The sequence below is a fragment of the Camelus bactrianus genome, chromosome 16 (genome assembly GCF_048773025.1).
Source record: "Camelus bactrianus isolate YW-2024 breed Bactrian camel chromosome 16, ASM4877302v1, whole genome shotgun sequence".
Taxonomy (NCBI): Eukaryota; Metazoa; Chordata; class Mammalia; order Artiodactyla; family Camelidae; genus Camelus; species Camelus bactrianus.
The window spans coordinates 35,013,508-35,033,669 of record NC_133554.1 but is presented as its reverse complement, the minus strand read 5'-3'; the positions used below and the strand labels follow the sequence as shown (position 1 = coordinate 35,033,669).

The following is a 20,162-nucleotide window of genomic DNA, read 5'->3' as shown; positions in this document are numbered from 1 at the left end:
ATCCAGGCTGTTTGACTTGAATGAGCCAATGGTATCTGTTTCTTCACAGAACAGATGGTGGGCACCTCTCCCTCAACACCAGGCTGCAGCCTAGCTTTCTGCCTGGCCGTGATTCCCCGAGCAACAGGCTGCAGCCTAGAGCATACTCCACAGGTGCAGAGACCCGGTGTGAGGTGCCCAGGGAGGCAGCTGTGCTCTGTCTACATGACCTCTGTCCTGGTCCTCGGCGTCCTGACTACACAGGTCTCTAAAGACAGGGGAGGGCTATGAGCCAGGCATGGGGCCGTCCAGGAAGGGAAACAGCCTGGATGATACTCCAACTTCAGGAATTAGAGTCTGAAAGAACCCATCGGGGACTGATCTAAGGAATGTAGAAACATTACCCTAGCCCCCCCTTATTAATGTGTGTCCAACAATCTTGTCTTCAGATTCTCTGATGCTTTCTGCCTCTGCCCAGGGGGCCTAGCCCATCTTCCTCTGCATCTCCACGCCCTCCCCAGGAGCTCTCTGCCCCATCCCAGTCCCCAAATCCTTCTACTGCTCTGTCCTCATTGTTCAGGATGCTGGCTTTGAATCAGGGGTTCCTGGTGAACTAAGTGGGGGAGAGCAGGAGGAGTACAGGCAAGGAGGGTAGAAGGGTCCTCCCTTCTACAGACCGGACGTCCTGTTACTGTTACTAACCTCTCTCTGTCTCTCTCTCTGTGTCTCCCTCTCTCTGTCGCTGTCTCTCTGTGTGTCTCTCACTCTGCCTCTCCTCCTCTTTGTCATCCTCTCTTTCTTTATTGCCCCCTCCAGCAACATGACTGCTGCTGGGAAATCTGTCAGGCTTTGTTTCCTGGGGAGCTGAGGAAGGCTTTCCTAGCAATTAGGTCAAGGCCTCTGATCTGAGAGATCACTGAACACCTGGAGAGCAATAACTCGCTCCACTAGGCCCTGCGGGGGAACAAGAGGAGGAAGGGGGCAGTAGTCGGGGCCTCCCTCCATCTCCTGGTCAACAAAAGGCCAACCACAGGAAGGGCTGCTGGGAGGGTAGTGGATGCTGCTGTGCAGATACAGGCCTCAAAAGTCCTTCTCCACAGGCCACCTTTCCAAGAGCCACTGGCCCAGCTCGGCCCCCACCAGGCCACCCGAGTGGCAGTTCCCCCGTCACACTAGGGCCAGAAAGGAAGTTGGGTGGTGAGGCTGTGGGCAGGAGCAGGTGTGTGTGCAGGGCAGAGTAAAGAAAATGGGATTTGGAGGGAAAAGTTCCAAGTGTAAGGTCCAGCCCTTCCTTCTTATGTGATCTTGAGCACATAACTTCACTCCTTCGAGCCTCATTGGCCTCGGAAGTAAAATGGGGATATTAATAGCAACACCCACGACCGAGGGCTCCTGGGAGGGACAGATGAGCCAGTGAACAGAAATTTGCTTTAGAAAATGACACAGGACCCCCTTTCCTACATCTATCTGCCCGCTGTTGCCACCCCTCCACCCACAGACCGGGGAGGATTGCAATTCCACTAATGCAAAGGAGGAAAAAAAAGTGTCAGGGTTTTAAAGATGCCTGTTCATCTTGCTTTGCATACATTTGCATATTGAGTTCAAGAGGCTCGTCCTAATTCTAAGGATGGAAAATAAAATAAATTAACGGACGGGAGATTAACATACGCGACTCCTGCTGCAATTGTCTCCAGAGCTGTTCTGGGCTTGACACCTGGGAGACAAAGAACGTTCTCAAGGCAATCAACCTTTAATCATCTCTGGACCCTGACCCCCACCCAGAGGTCGGTGCTGGGAACTGGAGGTGGGGAGCTTGGAAACTGGGGGACCAGGGCCAGACCCCAAGGCAAGGAGTAACCCTTAGTTTACTCCACTGTGACTTTGCATTGAAGGATGTGGTGGATAAGGGCGTGCACTCTGGGTCTCACTGCCCAGGTCTGCCACATGTAGCTCTGTGGCCTTGGGAAAGTCACCTAACCTTTCTGTTCTTCAGTGTCCTCAAAAATCAAACAGAAAAAAATCATGACACCTACCTCATAGGCTTAGCGTAAGGACTGGATGAGTCAATGTGTATAAAGCACTTAAGAGCTGTGCCCAGAATTCCGCAACTTCCGGGAAAGTGTTCGTGTTGCTATTTTTATCATCACCATCACCATCACCATCATCACCACCACCACCACCATCATCATCATCATCATCATCACTTATATTGTAGAAAAGGCATACAGGACTAGGAACCAGAGACCTAGGTTTTTGTTCTCTCCCGGCCCCTCATCCACTGTGTGGCTTTGGGGAAAACCCTCTGGCCCCTTTGGTGTTTGTTCCCCAAAACGACTGGCCCAGGTGCCCTTCAAGCTATGACACAACAGATCAAGGTGAATAAGTGCTCTGCTTGCTCCAAGGCTGCCTGAGAACAGACTTTGAGGCATATTGTCAAATGCAAAGCACATGTAAAACACATGCAAATTGCCCTCTCCCTTGTATTCCTCAGCTTCTACATATGGGAAGGGCCCTCGGGGTCATCCCTGCACAGGCCTGGGAGCTGGGACACTGCCCAGCCACCTGGGAAACTGCCCAGCCACCTGGGAAGAACTCGGTCTTCTGGCTTCCACCTCTGCCCACATTGCCCCAACCCTGCCACCCTGGCCTCCTCACCCTCTGCCTCTGAGAATCCCTCACCACCTGGGAGAAGGCACTGAGCGGCAGATCACAAGTCAGCAAGGTGTACAGCTGCCTTGCGCTGGGAGAGTGGTAGCAGAGTTTCTACTTTACATATGGGAAGGTTGAGGCTGAGAATGAAGCCACCTTTAAGAAGTAACCTGCTGGAAAGGTAAGCCGGGAGCCAAGAGACTCCTTATGCTGAGAACCCATGCGGCTCCCTGCCAGGAGATTTCTGGAGCCCCACTGATTGGTGGCATCAGAGAGTCACCACTGAGAGCCACCCCAGTGACCTTGACCCCTGACACACCTCTAGTGGGCTTCCCCAACTTCTCTCCAGCCCAGCACGCTGGATTCCAGAGGCTGCTAAGCTGTGTCGGGGTCAGAAAGCAGAAGCCAATGGTCAGGTGCTCCCAATTTCCAGGATGAAATCTCGCCACTACCAAATCACAGAGGGGCCAGGCTCTGGGCTGGGGAGAGAGTTAGGAGGAAAAATGATGAATCTCTTAACTGCCTGTCAAGCTTCCAGGCTTCCACTGGGACCCTCCTCAGGCTCCCTTTGGTCAGCTGCAGCCCAGCTCTGCCGGCCCCCTGCCCACATGCTGCAGTCCTCAGCCTCAGCTACCATCTCCATCTCTCCTGCCTTCTGAGGCCCCTGCTGAGCCAGAGGCCCATTAAGTTGATTAAGAGGCACATTCCAGAATGAAGGAATGTATTTCAGTCCCTAAAGGATCCTCCGCCCTCCTCACATATAAGATGTGTGGTTGGAGAGGGAAATAGGAGTCTTTCTTCAATGGCCATGTAATTTAATCCTCTCAAAGGCCTTTACACGGAATTAGTACCCCCTTTGTTATAGATGAGGAAACTAAAACTCACAGAGGTTAAGTTCCTTGCCCAAGGTCACCTAGCTAAGAGACAAAACCTTAGTTATTCTGAAGCCAAGCCCTGCCTGCCCTTCTGGGAAGTTGATTCAACACAAAGATTCCTGCGCCCTCTCCCAGAGACGCCAGGCCTGGCTGCGGTGGGGCCCAGGGATCTGTATTTAACCTTTAGTTCTAATTTGTAGGTAAGTTTAGAAACCATTTTATTAACTCCAATTCTTCACTTTACAAATGTGAAAACTGAGACCCAGAGAGGGTGTGTGATTGACCCAAGGTCACACAGCAAAAGGCCAAAGTAGGATCTAAGTCCCAGCTCACTTTCCACTTGGAAAACCAGCAGAGAGTAGCCAGGCCCCAGGCCTCCTCTGGTACCACCCCCTCCCTCATCTCTACCCCTGCTTCCCATGGAGTAACCAAATGTGGAATGCTGGGGCAGGGCCTTCCAGAGGAAAGGAGTGGCCTGCCTTCCACATCGCATTCCTTCTGGGCCTGGTGTGGAGGTGCTGTGTGGAAGGTCTTTGCCTTCTCTGGGGCTCGTTTCTTCCATCTGTAACTTGAAATGTGTCCTTTCTGCCTCCGGGAGAGGAGAATGAAATCCCACAAATGCAAGGAGGGACTCTGGCCAGCTCCTTGGTCCATGTTGGAACTGGGTCACCCGATAAGAGGACAAGCCACCCCCAGAGGCTTGGGGTTCATGCTAACAGTCCCTGCCATCTGGGTTGTTCAGGTTAAGATCTTGTGGCTGCCCTAGGACACTCGTCAGAGGGATCCTGGGTGGCAAGGAACCTGCTTGACTTTGATAAATTATCACACCTGCCTTGTGGCTGTTAACCCCAGTGGATGGAGGAAACAGGTTGGGGCCCTGAGTCAACCCCCCCAGCAATGACCAGCCACCCCCAGGGTTTGCCAGTACTTTCCCCATTTTAGTAACAAAGGTCCTACACCCTAGGGTTCAGAAATAAACAGACTGTTGGCCACTCTAGACAACAATCCGTGGGCTCAGGGTCACACAGCCTCCTAGCTCCTCCCTCTTTCAGGAGTTCTTTTCCTTTTTAAGGTGAGGAATAGGTAGGGGTGTCCAGGTCTTCAAAATACTAATGACAATAAATGACAACAATAATAATGTAATGTAATATTTCTTCAAGTCTAAGATGCCATTGATTTTAAGTTAAAGACAAATTCATAGCTTTTCAGGGGCAAAAGGAGACCTACATTACATCACATGTAAGATGCATCATGATGGCAAAATTAAAATGTTAGAAAAATAACAGGAGGGAGGGTCTTCCAACTGAGGAAATACGGTCGTGGTAATAACCCTAATAGACTCACAGCCCAACACACGTAGCCCTCGTCCGATGACCAACACCACGCGGTCCCCCAGGTGTCACTGTTCTCGCCACTGCAGTGGTGAGGAAACTGAGGCTCAGGGAGGGCATACAGCCCCCCACTGAGTCCCCCAGCTAAACCCAGGCGAAGGTCGGTCTGCCTCGTGGACACACAGACCTTTCACTCATTGAGGCTCCCAGGAGCGGACACTCGGCCAAGGAGGGTGGAGTCGGGGGAGGCTCCCTGTATCCTTCTGGGGACTAACAGCATTACCTCCAGCCATATAACACCAATAGCCTCGTAATTTATATTGCAGTTTTCATTACTTCCCTTCTCCAAAGGCTTGTTCAATAAATTACCGTTTTTATGAATTCCAAAGTGCTCTGTGGAGGACAGAGCTCCACCTGGCTCTGACTGCCATGGAGTGGCCGGGTGCTGGGGAAAACGGAGGGGACTCTCCGAGGTCCTGCATGCCGGGGCTGGACAGCTTGCCTACAGGGAGTTGGGGGAAACCTCATGGGTCTGGCGGGCGCCAGCCTGAGATCAAGACAGTTTCTCCCCACAACCTGGCATTGGGAGCTTGGGCCTCACTTCTGCATCTGTAAACGTGGGAGGGATCAAATCGTCTTTGCGGATTGTGTGAGAAGTAAATGAGATGATGGGAGTAACACCTGGCGTGCTGTAGTTACAACAAGTGCTGTTTCCTATTGCTTGTAGCCACCTCCCTGCTCCGTTCGTGTAAGTCAGTGAGTCGCCCCCTCCTCCAGACAGCCTCTCAGGATTGCCCCACTCCAGGCCTCCTTTTCTTCTGCTCTTAAGCCCCTTCTCAGCAACATAAGATAGAGCGATACTTGCTGATACGGAAAATCTCCAGCATATATTCTGTGTAGTGGGACAGAGGTGATTTTTACCTTGCAGCAGGTATTTCTAATACACTTTTCAAGTTAAGAAGGAAAAGAAAAGACTCCTCCTCTGAAGAATACGAAGTCCCCATCTCTTCTTTGCTCTAGGAAGATGCAGTCAGAGGTCAGATGCTGATGCTCAGGTACCATGGATTCTAAAGCCAGAAATTTCAATGGGAATGTTTTGTTCTCAAGTGAACCAGACTCAAGGCCTTGTTCCCTCCCTCCTCCCCTCTTTCAGTCTTGCCCCCCAACTTCTACCAGAGATATAACCTTCTCCTTGCCAGGCAATGCCTGGTGAGCTTTGCATGTCAGAGGACCTGTCTGCACACACCTGGGTCTCTCTTGGAGGGGGACTGAGGGCCAGTTAGGAACTGGAGCTGCTTCCTTCACCATCTTAAGGATGCACCTGTACCACTGTGGTCACCATGGCAACACAACTGCACCAGGGGGTACTGCCCAGGAAACAGGTTGCCTGGAAACAGTGCTGAGGATGGGCAGGGTCCGACCAGAGGGAGCCCCTTCCCCTCTTTCTGAGGAGGAAACAAAGAGAGGAGAAACCAGGCGAGAGAGGCAGCCCTCCAGCGGGATTGGGGAAGCCCCGCAGGCAGCTCCGCACCCACTGTGTAAAGAGACAAGGGCAGAGGGTCATCAGGACCACTCTGGGCCTCACAGTTGCTGCTCAGCACAGAGAAGGGTAGCCCAGAGCCAAGTTAAGAGTTTAGGCTCTGGAGCAGACAGCCCTGGCTGATCGCTAAGCTCTGTCACAAATGTTGCCATCTCCTTATGCCACAGTTTCCTCATCCACATAAAAGAGGGACAATAGAAGGACCTGCCTCTCCTGGTTATTGTGAGGAATAAATGTAAGTCTGCTTTTGAGCATAAACTCATGATATGTATTAAAGAGCCTGGCACATAGTAAACACTCGATAAGCACGCTAATTATCAATTCCTCTTCATCCTGGTAGATTCCAGGCAGCCTGCACCCTCAACTGACCCCAGCAATTATTAGTTGATACACACTTTGCCAAGCTTTGTTCTAGGTCCTGGGGATACAAGATTTAATAAAAATAATAACAATTCTTCCCTTGTGTGCCTCACAGACACACACAGGGGGTTGTAAAAGCCCAGAGAGGGATGACGGTGACACTGTGACCTGTGCTGGGTGGAAGCAAGAGCAGCCTTGGGGGGAAGCTTGTCCTGATGCAGTAACACCTGAGCTCAAATTGGATTAAGACACTGGCCTGGGAGAGAAAGGTGTTCCAGGCAGGGAACAGCCTATGTGGAGGCGCAGAGGTAAGCATGAAACATCAAGTTGTACTTGCAGAATGAGAAGGAGGCAGGTGCACCTGGAGTGGGTACTAGGAAAGCGGGAGTGGAGAGCCCAGTTGCTGAAAAGGTGGGCATAGGGTAGGTGGTGAATGGCCTTGAATGCCGAGTGAGGGTTTGGATGTCATTCTGAGGACGGGGAGAGCCCTGGGGAGGAAAGGAGGACACCTGAAGAGGCCGAGGGTAGAGGCAAGGGGAGTATCAGGTGGGTCACTGGATCAGGGCAGAAGCCATGGAAAGACTGGGAGGGAGGGGAAGGCCTCTTCCACGGCACCGTGTGTGGCTTATAGCCCCACTGGCTCATCTCTGCAGCCCTCATCCCATGGGGAGCAGGGTGTGATTTGAAGAACTAGCCAAGTCTAGTGTGAGGAACACTGCCTTTGTCAGTTCCTCCTGGGAACTGGATCTCCTGGTAGCTCTAATGGCCATTCCCAAAAGGGACCACCCAGACAGTCCAAGCAAATACAACGTCACCAGAACAAGAGCTGCGCCTCCGGAGAGAACGCCAGCATGAGGGGCAATGCTCATGTGATGTATGCCATCCCATCTTTCTGTTTCAGGAAAACCCAGGTACACACCTTGGATTCGGGGTAGGAAGCCCAGGTGTTCAGGAGCCTAGGAGACCTTGCTCTCTGGCTCTTGGAGACCCCACAGCCCCTCTAGGAGGGAGTCACCCCAGTTTCCTTAGCCCCTTTCTTCAGAACAAGGAGGACCCTGAGCTCTCTGGTGGAGCTGGAGCTGCAATGAATGGGAAAGGGGGTGGGAGGGGTTTTGGCCAGTGAGAGCCCAGTGACATCATCCTCCCTGAGTTTCACAGATGAGGAAATGGAGGGCCACTAAGGAGTTACTTGCTCAAGGCTTCCGGGGGCCCCTGGGCCAGGTTGCCTGCCAGCCGCCTCCCCCGGCTTTCCAAAGGACAAGACAGGCAGTGTCTGCAGCCCTAGCCACGACCAGCTCCAGACCGACTCAGAGGCTGCCTGGACAGCCTGACCTGCTCTTCTTCTTTTTAAAAATCTTTTTTCTTTTAAACTGACCTTGAGTTCCGCTCGTTGAGGAAATAAAGGGACGACGGTTCCGAATGGCGGGAGGGATGATGGCGATGAAACTCTGTGCTGGGAGCGAGATTCAGCTGTTTCAGGTTTCCCATAAGCCCAGGATTTTACCCATTTCCAGCTGGGCTCAAAACAGAAGGGATTTGGACCACAGCCAAAGAAAGGGACATCACTCAACTGAGAAGTTAAGAGAAGACAAGGACTGGGAATTAGAGACACAGGGACTATCAGCTTATAACCCCTGGGCCTTATAACATCCTCTTTTAAACCACGGCCAGCTTGAGCCCTCCTCGGTTTCCGCGGGTCTTCCCCATCCGCACCTGCAGCCCCTCAGTGAAGCAGGAAGGGTGGGAGGGAGGAGGGAGGAAGGGGAGAGAGCGGGGAGGCTCCTCCCACTAGACTGTGAAGTCCTGAAGAGGAAGAACTGGATCTTATTCCTTGTTGGGTCCTCAGTATCAGACACAATAAATTGCTTTTAATTGAATTTCAATAAATATATCACAATAGAAGAAAGAAACAAGTATTTATCAAGCACTCACTATGAATCAGGCTCTCTGCTAGGAGAATTCCAATGTTTTGCCCCATGGTACCAGCACTTCTATGTGCTCAGAGAACTGCGGCCGTCCCCACCTTGCAGGTGAGGACACTGAGGTTCAGAGAGGTGAACTTCATCTCCTGAGGCCACACAGCTCGTGAGGGATAGAGTTGGGATTCACACTGGGGCAGCCTGGCTCTGAAGCCTGTTTGTTCCTCCTCACCTGCCACGCCCAGTTCAGGGGCCGGCAGCTGCTGAGGGGAAGAGGGCACCCAGCTCCTGGAGCAGCCCCTGGGTCAAGAATCCTTCTCCATGAGCCGCTCTGTATCTACAGCCCCATCATCCACCTCCGCCTGGTTCCTGGAACCGGGCTCCCTGTCAGTGCCTCAATCACAGTGTTTCTGAATAAATGTTTACCAGGAAATGGAAATTTCCCAAAATGACTTTGTCGCCAAATCTGACCTTTGGGGCTTGCTTCGAACGGGCACTGTGACTGGGGTGTGTGCTGGTGGCAGGAGCACCGCATTAGAGAGACAGGGCGGGAAGACATGGGGCCTGGGAGGACCAGCACAGTGCGACTCCCAAATCGCCACCTTGTACTCCGGTCACCCTGAGATCACGGTGCAGGCACTAAATGAGACGGGCCAGGGAGAGGGGAGGGAATTAATCTCCACTGAGAAGCAAGCAGTGCCAAGCTCTGTGTGTGTGTGTGTGTGTGTGTGTGTGTCCTTTCAATTCCCTGGCTGCATTTAATCCTCAAATAGCCCTGTGAGGAAGGTGGTTTTGTCCCCATTGGATAGAGTGCAAAGTAAGCCCCGGAGAGAAGACACTTGTCCAAAGCTACGCAGCCTGAAAGTAGTAGAATCAGGATTTGAACCTAGATCTCTGTGGCCCCCAAACTGTACTTTTTCTGTGGCTTTGCACTGCATGAGTGGAAGTCTCAGGCTAAATGTCCCTTGTTGGATGTGCCAGTAGCCACATGGACATGCCCATGGGGGGCCAATGGGGAGGAAGGCATGGCCTCCTGGCAATTAACCAATAGATTAAACCCATAGAAGTGGTCACAAGCAGCAGTCAACCCCCACCACTTCCTGGATCTCTAATACTTACCCCCTGGGGGTCAAGGGTTCCTCTGCTCTGTCACCTCAGGGATCCCTGGGGCCCTGGGCAAAGCTCAGAGCCCACAAAGTCTGCACCTGGATGAGCATTAGGAACCTTCTCAGCCAAACCTCCCTGCATTTGGCAGGGGAGGAAGCTGAGGTACAGAAAAGCACAGAGACATAGCAAAGCTCACCAGTCCATGGCGGGCTGAGACACAGGCCCTCACCCCTGTCCCCCAAGCTTGTGGGAGCTCCTCCTCCCACAAGCTTGGGGGCCATTTGAGAAGCCTGGGGCCTTGAGCCGGTACCAACTGGTAGGTGTTGGGAATGCAGAAACAACTGGATTAATGTTGCCTTGGTCCAGTGGGTATTCATTTCTCAGGGTTTGGGTAGGGGCTAGATGACACAGCATATGGGGAGGATGGAGCTCCATCACGATAAAGAGCTCAGGGGGTGCCAGGCATTCCACGTGCCACCTCACACAACCCTCTGTTAAATGAGAGCATCACTGTCATGTTGGTGATGAGGACACTGAGGCCCATGTCACATGGCCAGGGAGTGGCATGGCCAGGACTCAAAGTTTCCATGTTGATGACCCCAACCCCCATGCCCCAATCTCTTGGAGCTCCCTCCTCCTCCCCAATCTAGGTCAGAGTTGGTGAGGATGAAGCACCACCCCCTCACCAAACCAGGTGCCTCCGAGCACCTGGAAAGAGGCTGCGCTGGGAGCGGCAGCGGGAGCAGGCTGGGAGACGGAGCTGTCAGCTTCCATCTGCGTGGGTTTGATGCCTGCTTCAAATTTCCGCTCCCATTTAGGGGTGGTGATTGAAGGCACCGGAGGGGAACCGCGCATCTTCCAGGATTATGATGATTATTTGCTGGATGATGACTCTATGTATATTCTTAAGCAGGAGGCTGGTGCCAGGTGCCTCTCCTACAGTGACCTCGGTTCTTCACCGAGGCCTGCTGTCTGTGGGCTGCCCTTCCAAGTCACAGGAAACCTCTGCTGAGACCTAGAGGGCATGTGCAACTGGAGGTCCAGGCTCAGCCTCCCTGATGCACAGCTGGAACTCTCAGGCTGCCCTTGGTGGGTGACCTACCAAAGAGCTCTCTCTCAACCACCTCTGAGATTCATCTGTGTTTGTGTCAATTGTCAGAGGCAGGAAGTTCTTTCTCAAGTTCAACCTGTAGTGGGAAGGGCTAAAACACTAGACTAAGAGAAAAGGGACCCAAGTCCCAGTCCTGGCTCTACCACGACCATGCTGGGTGCCCACCCCTGGCCAAAGGTGCTTGATTGGTGACTCTTAAAGCTCTGTCAACTTCTAGTTCAAATCCGAGTCATCCTGCAGGTCACTCTCATTCTGTTGTTTAGACCCCAGAAGAGCCCAGTCTACTCCGCTCTCTGCTCTTGGGGCCAAGGTCTCCACCTGTTCCTATATATAACACCATGGTACAGCCAACCCCTCCCCCATAAAAAGCTGTGCCTTCCCCATCAGAATGGGGCCTCTGCCAGGCCCACAGTGGGTCTTCAACCACATACAAGGGCCCATTTCCATGGCAATACTGCTTCTCCCCATCCTCGGATACCCCAGGACCCCTTTCACTAGGCTCAGACTCCACTTTTCCCCAGACCCTGGAGCACCAAGATGGACTGGAGCCTCTTAGAACTGCACCTTACTCCTCATAGTGAGGTGGGAAGCCCCATGAAAAAGACCAGCAGGACCCCCAGGCAGGGCCACTACTCTCCTGCTGGCACCATCCGGTTCCCTGGCCCAGCGGCATTATTTCACTTTTTAAACTCTGGAACAGCTTACTTCTAGGAAAGCGGAACTTACCCCTAAGATTCTATTGGTTCCCTGAGCTAACTCCTGATTGGTCCATTTCCCTCACTCCTGATTGGTCCATTTCCCTCACTCCTGATTGGTCCATTTATACAAAGCTTGTTCCTAAATAGTCACCTTTGTTATACCTTATTTGCATATGATGTTACAAAATGTTGCAAAGTCTAGACTGGTAGCCTATAAAAGGTTGTGTAAACCTACAGACGGGATCCAGAGCTTGGAGTGCTAACTCCTCTGGGCCCGCTGGCATAATAAAACTGAGTTCTCCAACTCTCCAAGTGCTGCTTGGTCTCTCACCCGGATCCAGGTTGCTGTCACCACTGAGCTGTAACACCGAGCTGTAACACACTTTTCTGCAACAATGGAGATGTTCGATCTGGAGGGGAAGGGGCAGTGCACAGAGATGCTCCAGACCCCACTGAAGTTCTGAAAGCCATCCAGGCCTCTGAATAGCCCCCTGAATCCCAGTGTCCATAGGCCAGGCCCATGAGCAGGCTCCTCTCCTATCCAGATTGTAATGTTCCAATCAGAGGAATGGCAGCAGCTCCTGCCCACCCCCCACCAGCCTGCCTCCCCACAGGTCAGGGCCAAAAGTGGGACCTCCCTCCAGAGGCTCAAGAGTTGAAGGGAAAAGGATGCGGTGAGATTGGGGGCTGGGGGCTGGGGGCAGAGGCAGCAGACGTGGAAAGAAGGGGCCAAGGTGTTTCCCTCAGTCTCTTGCAAATTTTCTATACTGAGGGCTCCAGGGCACCAATCTCTTCCAAAAGGCAGCTCCTCAACACAGGCTGCCTTTGCACAGGGAGCCTGCTGTTATTCTGTAGATTATTTCAGACCAATGAAAAAAGTCAAGCTTCTAAAGGTGCTTTATTCCCCCTTTCCATGAGATCGAGAAATCATCAATTGCCTGTATTAAGAATAAGACCACCACTTTAAAGGATGACTTTAGAGGTGGGTGAGGAGATAGGGAGGCTGATGAAATACTGGGGAAATAAAAGCCACTCTAGAAGCCTTCCTGGCTTCTTAGAAGGATAAGCCTGGTGAGTCCCATTCTGAAATCTACCAGGTTTCTCCCCATTCCCTTCTACAAAAGAGTTTTCCAAAAGCCTCCACATAGTAGGTCCTGTATGAGTGTGAGTAGGCTGAAGGAATGGAGAATTGGGGTCCCCAGCCCGCAAGGCCTTTGGGAGCCAGGTCTCCCAAGACTAAGGCACTGGAGGATATGTAAGTCTGTTTACTCCTTGGCAGAAGCATGTCTCTCTGGCTTCAAAGAAAAGAGGTTTAAAAAGGTTTGGGCACCAACATGCAGACATCAAAAGCATCCTGCCCAGTGCCAACCAAATGCATTAACTGCAAATGAAGCTGAAATGTGCAGATTCAATTTCCCTTGAAATATACCTGTCAGCCCGGAAGGAAAAGATTAGAGACTTGAGGGCTCTTCTTGGCCTACCGCGTCTGTCCTCCTCCCTGACCCCCAACCCCTCTGTTCCCCCACCCCTCCACATGACTCCAACCCTCCTCGGGTTGATTGCTCATTTTCAAGTTATTTTGGGAAGGGAGGAGAAAGCTCCTCTGGAGATATGTTGGGGGGAAAGGCAGAGGGATCCTTATAACGATCTCAGCTGTAGAAAGTGAATTGAGGGTGCCTCTTTGGAGTGAAGATCCATCTATCTCAGGATTGAAAATGACACAACCCCTGCCCTATCACAAGGATGACCAAGTCGAGTAGGAGGGACCCAGATCTTGTACCAGAGCCCTCGAGACACAGCCCAACTGGAGAAACAAGGTTCCCCTAGTCTGATGAGGCAGAGGGAGTTCATGCTTCCCATGAGCCCCCAGCCTGACAGAGGAGACACAGCCCTGCTTCAGATGCACTCTTACCTGATGGAGGAGACAGCTCCACCCAAGATCCCCCAGTCTGAGGGTCAGTCAGCTTTCCCAATATCTAAGAAACAGAGTTTCCCAAGCCCTGTAGAGTCCCTGGAAGGGCCTTTACCAGGTTGGCCACAAGCAAGGACAGCTGCGGGGCGTCTGGGCACAGATGTTCTCCTCACATGCTCCCTGCCCAACACAGGGATCCAGGACCTCTCCCACAACCACACTCAGAGCCTGAGCAGGGCCCACCCAGCCCGGGCTGCCCTGCCCACCCTCAGCTATCACCCCTCCATTCACATTCCCCACAGAATATTCTAGGAATCCTGGGTTCCTGAGGCAGAAAGAGTAGTGTCCCCTCAGCCTGGCAACAGTCACCTAAAAACAAGCAACAAAATCAGCAAACCGTTACTGAGTGTTTACCACGTGCCAGGCACGTGCAATGTGCTGGGGATGAAACAGCCGATAAGACACAGTCCTGCCCGCGAGGGACTCCCCCGTCCCAGACCCAGAGTTGTCACGCAGTCTGGTGCCTGCATATTGAGCATGCCTGTATGAGTCCTGAGGAAATGCACCTGGGGTCGGGGTGGGGTGGAGAGGCTTCCCGGAGGAGTAGATATTTGGCTCAGAACTTGGAAAATAAACGGGAATTTGCCAAGTGAGGGAGAAAGGAGCATTCCAGCAAGGAAAGGTAAAGGCTCTGGGAATGAGGTGTAGCTTGTGGGGCTCAGGGATAAAGAACAGGGCAGTCTGGTTGTCTGCCTGAATCACCCCCAGAGTTTCTGATTCAGTGGGTCTGGGCTGGGGTCAAGGTGATGCTGATATATTTACTAGCCCAGGGACTATTCCTTCAAGAACCACGTTGTAAAGGACTGTGGCAAATTGCATTACTATTCCCATCTCCAGTTCCTCCTTGTAATAGAATTACATATCTGTTCCCTTTGCTGTGCAGTTTGCACCCACCTATGAGAGGAAGTAGAGTATATTTCCCTGTCCCATCGGGTTTGGCCACATGACTTGCTTTGGCCAATGAAGTGTCAGTGAACTTAACGTGGGCAGAGACTTTAAATTTGCTTACATGGTTCAACTTGGTGTCTTGTGCTTTTGCCGTCTGGCATGGGAAGAGTGTGCTTTGGAAGCTGCCGGTCTCAGAACAGAAGCCATGTGTCACAGACCTGAACCCAGCCTGCAGCTTGAAACAGAGCTGCCCCAGCCCACCTGAAGACCCATAGTGAGAAAAACAAGTGTTTGTGGGTGTAGGCCATTGAGATTTGGGGATTCTGTTATACAGCTTCATCACGACAGAAGCCTGATGAATACAAGGGCTTGGAATGACATGCTAAGTAATTTGGGATCAGTACAGGGAGGATAATAAAGGCTGAATGTGAAGAAGATCTAACAGGACAAAATTGGAGGCAGCAAGGCTAGGTTGCCACGTTTCAGATGAGATGCAGGATGAATATCCCAGGGAGCACAGGGGAGGGGAGGGAATGGACTGGAGAGGCACAAAGATGCTAGAACTCAACCCACAGGACTCAGTGGCTGAAGAGGGGAGGGAGGCAGGAGAAAATTACAGTAACAGCCGCCCTACTGGACAGCCGCGGGGGGCTGGAACAGTTCCCTGAGAACACGGAGCCCTTCTGTTCCACAACGCCCCAGGAAGGCCTGTCACACCCTGCGAGCAAACACACATAGAGCTCCCCCCAGGACCCCCACCACCCACCCTAAGCAGAGTCCTAGCCAGGATGCTCACTGGGTCAAACTATGACCCCCTCCCCACCCACCAGCGCAGCATAAACGCTGCAGGGAGTTGCCTGGCTGAGGAACCGAAGCCTCTGCAATTTATGTTGTTTTTCTCGATCCATTTGGTTCTAAGTCAGCTGTAGACGAGCTTCGCCCACAACCGCCGGTCTTTTAATTTAATTGTGTGGTACTGGGGTGTTTTTCCCCTTGGCAAATACATCAAAATTGTCACGTTGTAAATAAACAGCCTTCTTCCCCCACTCAACACCCACCACCACACATGCACAGCTGCAACAGCTGGACGGGAAGAAGGCCCACCAGGGACATGGATCCCCACGGAAAGCAGGGAAGCTCCCTCGGAAGGAAGTGAGATTAGAGACCTGCCTTCCAAGATGGAGGAACGCAGGGATAGATTCTCCTGCAAGCCCCCGCCAATTAGAGACTGAACAGAGCGCTGGCAAGGACTAGCCATGAGCTGGGCTACTGGGGAGCATTCCTAGCCTGTCTGAGCCTCAGTCTTCTTATCTGGAAAATGGGTTTCACTGTGAATCAAAATACATCATAGCTGCAACAGACCTTGTCGACTGTACACAGTTACAGTGTCACAACTACAGGAGCAAGCTTGGGCTTTATCCCAGCTCCATCACTTACTGTGTGATCTTGGGCAGGTTATTTAATCTCTCTGTGCCTCAATTTCCTCGTTTGTAAAATAGACTTAAAAAAGTGCCTGACTCAAAGGACTAGGGGAAAAGTCAATGCAGTACATGTAAAGCATCTAGAACAGAGCCCGCACATGGTAAGGGACTGATGGATGTTAACGCAACGTTATATCCAGCAGGAAACTGATTAGAGAGGCACAACCTCCCTCCAGATTACTCAGTATCTAAGTCTCAGGCTGTATTCCTCAGAGTGGGAGACGCAGACAGTTTGAAGGCCAGGAGACCACATGGCAAGAATTCTTTGTGGCTGACTTCTAACTCTTGAAAATCAGATCTCACTGTGGAATGTCCCCACCACCACCGGCACCACACACACACACACACACACACACACACAGAGCAAAGGAAGCAGAGTTGCCGTGGTGGCCGTCCCACTAGGAGGCAATAAGTAAGGAAAGGAGACCCCTCCAGCACATCCCCACAGGGCAAGAAAAAGTGGAGGTCCCTCCTCTTGGGTTGAGGTACCAACAGAGAGAAAAGAACAGAAATCCATTCATTCCAGAAATATTAATAATTCACCCCCTACTGTTGTAAGTGCTGGGAAGACAGCCATGAAGAAAACGGACAGCAGCCCCCCCTCTTTGGAATATCCCTTCTGTGGGATGTGATGGGAAAGTCCTGGGCTCGGCCTCGCGTGCCGGGCTGTGGACCCGACCTTGTCACTTTTGGGCTTTGTGATCTTGAGTGAGTCATTCAGTACCTCCTCCTCACCCCACCTTCCTCCTCTGTAAAGAGATGATCGCTGGTGCCTGCAGTGTTGTCACGGGGCTCAAATGAGAGTGCGTGCCTCCTAGGGGCTCGATAAATGCCTGTTTTTAGCGTCTGCTATTTCAGTTTCTTTAATCTGTGCAGTGGAGACTATTCGTTGTCTCTCCCTCTTCCCTGAGTGATGGGACCCTGGGTTTTAGCAGGACATGTGGCTCTCCAGGATCAACCACGTTTCCCAGCCTCCCTTGTAGCTCGATCTGAAGGTAATTGGGGGCCCTCCAGCTCCACTGGTCCCCCATCTCCCTTCTAATTGGCTGGAAGGTAGACCCAGGGGACATGCTGGTCAGTCATCTTGCCCGTGCTAAGGAGGGCATCACCCTGAGGAGCGTGCGACCGTCAGATAGAAGGGATCCCCGATACCAAGAGGTCGCCATGTTAAGTTATACTGCTCAAGACAGCCTATAAACATGAGGAGGAAAGAAACATTGATCTTGTTCAAGCTGCTATTACCTTTGGCCTGTGGTGTAGCAACAAAAGCTGTATCCCAGTTGAATAAGACCATTTGTCCTGAGTCATCACAGCTGCCACTGAAGCTAGCTGGTGAGCAGTGGGAAAGAAACATGGGGAGCAAGGCTTTTGCACACAGTAAAGTGCTGTGCACATGTGAGCAGCTCAGATCAAACCTGTGGGTGGGGGTAGGACTGGACCACGGAACATCAAGGCTGAAGAGACTGGGTTAGGGAGGAGGGTGATGAAAACAGACAAGTGTGTGATGACTCCAGGGGGTCTTGTTTGGAAGATGAAAAGAATGATAGAGCTGGTTACAGGGTGTGACAGGGAGAGGAGGGCATCTGGGAGGAGTTGGGGGCGGTGAGCTCAGTCTGGGGCCCATGGAGCTGAGAAGAGTGCATGACCGCCAGGATGCAGGGGAGATTGAGGAACTGGAGGTAGAGACATAGCAGCGATCTTGCTGAAACCCCGGTCTAGACACAGGGGTGACCAAAACATTTGGAGGGGAGATGGACAAACACTTGACACGTAAGTGCATAATGTGAGATATACAACAAAGGAGAAGAGTCAAATGCTATCTGAGTGAATAGAGAGGTTGTGTGAGGAGAAGCAGGGCAAGACTCCAGGAGCTGACGATGTTTAAATGGAGACCTAGACTGTGTGGAGCACTTACAGGCAAACAGAAGGTAGGAAACAGAGCAGAGAGAGAGACGAGCAGAGAAAACAGCATGAGCAAAGGCCCTGCGGTGAGGGAGACTTCAGCGTGATTGAAGGTAGGGGCAATGGAAATACTTCTTTTGGCTGTCCAACATTAGAATCCCCTTCCTATGTTTGAGGAGTCTCCTACTTTTCCAGCAAGAACAGCTTCCCACACTAGTCACTAACAAAGTCAAATAATTACATTTCCAGTCTCCCTTGCAGCTAAGCTGCAGGCACCTGACCTGGCCATGTCACCTGAGGCATGTCATGCCTTGCTCTGTCACCCAGGACTCCACGGGCTGCACAGAGAACACAGGCAGGGCTGCTTTGTCCTTGAGGATTGAAGTTCTGTTAGAGGAACCCCACTTTACCCAGATCTCAGCCTTTATACCGAGCCCCTCTCTGCCAGATAGATATCTGCTTTCTGACCCCCAAATACGTAACCATGCCATTTTTATCTGAAACCCTGCACTTGCCACAGAGCTCTTTGTGGACCCAGACACCTACCCTCTTAAGCAGAATTCTACTTGATTCTACGGAACTCCTCGCAGCTTCACAGAACTCAGCTCTCGGCTTTTTTGAAAAACAGATTCCAATATTGATATACAGAGGCCACCTTTATTCTGCATCACCCTGGTTGGTTAAACAGAAACTCACCCGGCTACACAGAATCCTGCCTTTTTCTTCAGAACCACGCTTGGTTGTGCTGAACCCTCAGCGATTTTATAGAAATCTGAATTCACAGAATCCTGCTTTGTTACGGGGAAACCTGCTGTGTTCGACGCAGCCCTGCCCCATTAGAGAGGACTCAACATCGTTACACCAGCATGGTGGACTCAGACACCTGCTCTGGGGTTCAGGACCTGCTGTCAGCCTGATCCCTGCTCACCAACCTCGTTGCTCCATAGAACCCACTTTGGCTGCACAGAGCCCTCCCGGGAGGTTCAGAACCCTGATTTTTAAAATAGAGCCCAGAATTGGTACATAGGAACCTAGTGGGTTACACCAAACTCATCTCTGTCTCATGGGACCCTGTCCTGGTACGTGTTCCCCCACGAAGCCCAGCATCACCCTTGTGGCTTCTCTAAGGACCCTGCACCTGCACAAGCCTTTGCAAGGTGAGTGACGGGAAGAACAGCTAACGGGTCCTCCTGATGCCACCCTCGCTCCAGGTGAGGCCGGGAGGACTTGTGCCCCCACCCCAGATCGGGGTCCAGGCCCCCCTGCGCTCCTTCCTCTCCCGCCAGGGAGGACTTAAGCTTGAGCTCTGCAGAGCAAGAGGCCGGCAGGGACTCTGGTCAAGGCCTCGGGGAGGGACGTAAGCGCCCACCTCACTTCCCCTCAGTGCTGGCCCCGGCCGCCTGGGCACAAATCTACTTGGACAGAAATAATCAGCCGAATTAATTTAGCTTTAAATAGCAGCACTGAGAATGTTTCCACAAAATTTTCTCCGAGGAGAGCTAAGCAGAATTAATGATGGCACAATATCAGAGAGAAATGTTATTTATTAAGGCCTAATCATTCCGGGGAGGGGGAAGTCATTATAGTGTAATAAAGTGGAAATCAGCCAGCCCGGCCCAGCCCGGCCCTGCTCAGCCCAGGAGCCCTGGGAGGCCCCCCAGGATCAGGGGAGCCTTGCAGAGAAGCTTCCTGAAAAATGAACAGCTTCTGCTGGGGTCTCCCTGGTCCCGGAGGGCTGGGCTAGGTTCCCTGGTCCCGGCCATGTCTCTTACGGGCTGTGTCCATACCGGCCCGTTTGCTTCATGGTTGAACATCTCTGAAGGGGAGTGGCCTCGACAATCAACCACCAAGACACCGTCAAGGAATGGAGGTCTCCAAAAGAAGACCCTGCCCTGCCCCACCCCACTTCCTGCTGCCCCCACCTGAAAGCATCCTTCGTCCATTTCTTCTCTCAACTCTTATTTACTGAGCGCCTAAATCTGAGAGCCCAGCACTGCCCTAGGTGCTGGGGATAGAACAGTGGGAAGGGGAGCAACCAAGTAAATAAACAAGATGAAGTCTGGCAGTAATTGTGTTCTGGAGACGATAAAGCAATAGACGGTGACAGGAAAGGGTGAGTGATTTAGGCGGGGCGATCAGGGAGCGGCGTGAGAGAAGGCGGCATTGGAGCTGAGACTCTAACAACGAGGAGGAGATGGTCCTGTGAAGAGCTGAGGTGGGGGAAGGACTTCCAGGCAGAGGGCACAGCACGGGCAAAGGCTTGGAAGAGGGAAGAAGCGTGGCTTTCTGAAGGAAGAGTGAGAAGGCCAGAGTGGCTGGGGCCTGGTGGGTGAACAGCGGAGTGACAGGG

The 20,162-nt window shown here is 52.1% G+C and overlaps 1 protein-coding gene across 1 annotated transcript in view; it reads right to left on the bottom strand.

Moving 5' to 3' along the window:
- The window catches only part of CCT6B (chaperonin containing TCP1 subunit 6B), a 254,898-nt gene that overhangs the window by 47,423 nt on the left and 187,313 nt on the right, over window positions 1-20,162 (bottom strand). The gene's annotated exons all lie outside the window — the stretch shown is intronic.